This window comes from Aegilops tauschii, chromosome 7, assembly GCF_002575655.3.
Source record: "Aegilops tauschii subsp. strangulata cultivar AL8/78 chromosome 7, Aet v6.0, whole genome shotgun sequence".
NCBI classification, from domain to species: domain Eukaryota; kingdom Viridiplantae; phylum Streptophyta; class Magnoliopsida; order Poales; family Poaceae; genus Aegilops; species Aegilops tauschii.
In genome coordinates, this window is record NC_053041.3 from 437,984,696 (window position 1) to 437,989,077 (window position 4,382).

Genomic DNA, 4,382 nt, shown 5'->3' on the forward strand with positions numbered 1-4,382 from the left:
AAAACTCAGGTATTCCAGAACTGCAACGATAAAATTGTGACGACAACACCTCGGAGCTCAACTCCCCGGGACACTGCCACAACCCCTAAATGTCAGGAGGCACCAAGAACAATGTTCTCGTCACAATAATATCGGAACGATCCCAAGATACCCGCGAGATCCTAATTTTTTTTAGTGAAATTTGAGGAGAGGAAAGTCAAAACATCTACGTCAGGAGACCTCGCCAGAGCGACGAAGGGGCTGAGGAGTAAAAAGAATCCTACTATCCGATATATATAATCCTAAGACTCAAAACATTTCCGTCCTAGACTCAACAATGTCAGCGATTCAATCAAGCAGGGGGCTCCTAAGTCGGGGATGGCTCTGATTACCAACTTGTAACACCCAACGATGCGGCTATATCTCCCACGTGTCGAGGCACGACTTAGAGGCATAACCGCATGGTGGTTTTATCGCAAGAAGGGTCATCTTCACACAATCCCATGTACTGAATAAGAAAGGGATAAAGAGTTGGCTTACAATCGCCACTTCACACAATATATGAATTAAACATACATCATCATAGTACAATCAAGGTCCGACTACGGAACCAAAATAAAAGAAGACAACCCCAAATGCTAGATGCCCGATCGTCCCAACTGGGCTCCACTACAGATCACCCGGAAACGAAACATAGTAACGACCAAGGACTTCATCGAACTCCCACTTGAGCTCGGTTGCATCACCTGCACTAGTATCATCGGCACCTGCAACTGTTTTGGTAGAATCTGTGACTCACGAGGACTCAGCAATCTCAAGACCCGCGAGATCAAAACTATTTAAGCTTATGGGTAGGAAGTGGTAATGAGGTGGAGTTGCAGCAAGCACTAAGCAAGTATGGTGGCTAACATACGCAAATAAGAGCGAGAAGAGAAGCAACACAACGGTCGTGAAGCTAGAAGTGATCAAGAAGTGATCCTGAAACTACTTACGTTCATACATAACCCAAACCGTGTTCACTTCTCGGACTCCACCGAAAGAGACCATCACGGCTACACACGTGGTTGATGTATTTTAATTAAGTCAAGTGTCAAGTTCTCTATAACCGAATATTAACAAATTCCCATCTGCCACATAACCGCGGCACGGCTCTCGAAAGTTTAAACCCTGCAGGGGTGTCCCAACTTAGCCCATGACAAGCTCACGATCCGTGGAGACAATCCTCCATCGCGGGACACCCCGAGTATCCTCGGAATCCCGTGCACAAGCTCTTCGAGGAAAGGAAAACTATCCCAAGGAGATCTCCCGGTGAGTCGAACCCGTGTCCAGAGCCGCGCGCTCCCTATCTACGGACTCATCCGTCTATGCAAAGTGGACGATAGCCAAAGAGCGGCACCGCCGACTGCTAGGTAGGTGGACCAACACTCAAAAGAGCACTGGCCCGGGGGGGCTGAATAAAGATGACCCTCGGGAGGGCGACTCCCAAGGGAAAGAAAATAGGTGGCAGGCAAATGGAAAACCAATGTTGGACCTCCTCGGGAAAGCTTTACTTTAGGCGAAGAGACAAGGGGGGCCCATAACACCCCGACCGTGTTAGGAACGCAATATCAAGGAACATAACACCGGTATGACGGAAACTAGGGCGGCAAGAGTGGAACAAAACACCAGGCATAAGGCCGAGCCTTCCACCCTTTACTAAGTATATAAATGCATTAATTAAATAAGAGATATTGTGATATCCCAACATAAACATGGTCCAACATGGAGCAATCTTCAACTTCACCTGCAACTAACAACGCTATAAGAGGGGCTGAGCAAAGCGGTAACATAGCCAAACAATAGTTTTCTAGGAAGGTGGGTTAGAGGCTTGACATGGCAATATGGGAGGCATGATATAACAAGTGATAGGTAGCGCGAAGCGATAGAGCGAGCAACCAGCAAAGCAAAGATAGAAGTGATATCGAGGGTAATGGTCATCTTGCCTGAAATCCCGCTAGGAAGAAGAACGAGTCCATGAAGAAGACAAACGGACGTAGTCGAACGAATCCTCACAACCGCAACATAACCGAAACTATCGAGAAGACGCACAACCAGAAAGAATCAAACAACATGGTAAACCAACAAGCATAAACATGGCATGATGCACAATCAAGTATGATGCATGCCCAGTTTAAATAGGTATGGCATGGCAAAGTGCACAAACAATACTATAAGTTAAGTGGAGCTCAATATGCAACGAGTTGCATATTGACGAAACACCACATCAATTATTTAGTTCTCTCTCTTTTATGTACCCAACAATATTAAATGTTATTAAACATGGCAAGGGGTGAAGCATATGAAAACTACCTATCTAGGCAAGTTTAAATGAGGCCGGAACAACAAACAACAATTCCGGAAAATCCCCATGTCCATTTTTCAAATTAGTTACTGTTCTGCCCTAAAACATATTTTAATGTTATTAAACAGTAAAACAAAGTGCATCAAGTTAATCTATGCATTTTCCACCCATTTACATATAAAGTTTATTAAATTTGGGGCTACGGTTATTTAGTTATGAAATAAAACATTTTAGCATGGCATTTAGCAAAATAAATGCAAACATCATTTTAAACATTTTAAACATGGATGAAAGTTGGATATTATGAATCTAGATGAATTTCTAAGCACTTTCATATATGATTCTTTTTAATCCGATGCATGGTTTGGGAGTTATTAAATGTATGATGTATGAGGGGTTTTCTGCAAATCTGTCGTTCACTGGATTAATAGGCAAATTCGTTCAGGAAAAAAACAACACGGGCCGAAACTGGCTGGCCCAACATGCATAGGAGAGGGGCGGGTGATGCTCACCCTGGGCCAAGGCCCGACTGGAAGCAGAGGAGGCCTGGCGCTGGCTGCGGGCCACGCAGGCAGATCGGGGCGAGGCAGGGCGTAGTCAACGCGCTTGGGAGCGTTGACCCCATCGATGCAGGCGCGCGGCTGGAGACAAACAAGGGCCGCCTACAGGGGAAGCAGGGCTCGAAGAAGGTTGGCTTGGCGTTCATGGCAGCAGGGGACTCGGGAACGGCGACGAACTTGGCGCGGCTGCTGGGTCCGCGGAGGAGCAGGTCGCCCACGCAGCAGGACGACGCGTCCACGGCGCGGGCGAGCGGGCGATCAACGCGGGTGAGCGGTTTGAGCTCCTCTGCTCGAACGAAACAGAGGAGCGGCGCGGCGAGGGGCTTGGCGTGACTCCGGGAGGGGCCGGCGACGCGGATCGGGCGTGGCAGAAGCAGGCGAAGGCGGCGAATCTCGGTGAGGTCGAGGATGCAGGGTCGACCTTGCATGCAGCCAACGGCGATGACAGGGATGCGTGGGACTCCGGCGAGCGGCGGGAAGGAGCGGACGGGCGGATCCGTGCGCAGGAAGATGGATCCGGCCGGTCTTGGAGGAGATCGAGGCGCAGGAGCAGCTCGAAGCAGAGGGCGACGGGACTTGGGCCTCCATGGCCACGGCGGAGCTCCTGCAGCTGTTGTTCCAAGAGAGGAAGAGAGGTCAGGAAGGGAGAGAGGGAAAGGGAATCGGGCGGCATTGTACTCATCTGCTGGCTATGGTGAGCTGCGGCTTGCTCGGGGACAGAAGGACGGGCGCCACGGGAGGAGTTGGATGCCCGGGGTTGCTGGTGCTGCTCAACATCGGGAGGACGGAGAGGACAGAGCAAGGCGGCGGTGGAGTATCTGGGCACGGGGAAGTGTCCTGGTGGTGCAGTGGTCGGTGGCTGGCCTCGGGAGGAGCTCGCGCCGACAAGCGTCCCGGTGACTGGATGAATTTGTGGGTGGCTGCGAGTGATGGGGATCGAGGAGGGACATGGGGGAGCGCTGGTTGGTGGATTGGATCGGGATGAGATCCCGAGGAAGACAGTGGCGGCGGCCGAGAGGGATCGATGGGACATGTCCCTAGATTTTAGGGTTGGGCTCATATTTATATCAGATGAAATTAGGTTAGGGAGTATCACGTCCCTACGATCGTAATCTAATGGCTGAGAAAAATATAGGTTAGGAAGTCCAATTAAGAAAATAGAGATGTTTTATAGATGTTTGGGGACGATCCGGACCCATCGGTAACGCCAGCCTGAGACGGGTCTGGACAGCTTTTGGACGAGCGTGAGGGGTTTTGAGTATTGTGTAGAGAGGGTCAAACGATCGGGCAACAAAAGAATGGTCGGACTGAGAAAGGTCAACAGAGGCGATGAAGAAGCGGGAACTACGACCGGACCACGAGTTTTAAGAAAACTTGCGGATGCAATGCGCATGATGCTATGAGATGAGATGCAACAAACAAATAAATACACATGACGACAACGAAAAACATGAAAGGCGTCTGAAGCGTCGGTCTCGGGGCGTCACAGGTGCATGTTTCTA

General features: G+C 49.8%; 1 long non-coding RNA gene across 1 annotated transcript; it reads right to left on the reverse strand.

Moving 5' to 3' along the window:
• Window positions 1–469: 469 nt before the first annotated feature.
• Window positions 470–3,920, reverse strand: LOC120970001 (uncharacterized). Its single transcript, XR_012189164.1, has 2 exons — window positions 2,833–3,920; window positions 470–2,050 (listed from the first exon to the last, which is right to left on the reverse strand). It is a non-coding gene; the product is annotated as an uncharacterized lncRNA (long non-coding RNA).
• Between the last annotated feature and the right edge of the window lie 462 nt (window positions 3,921–4,382).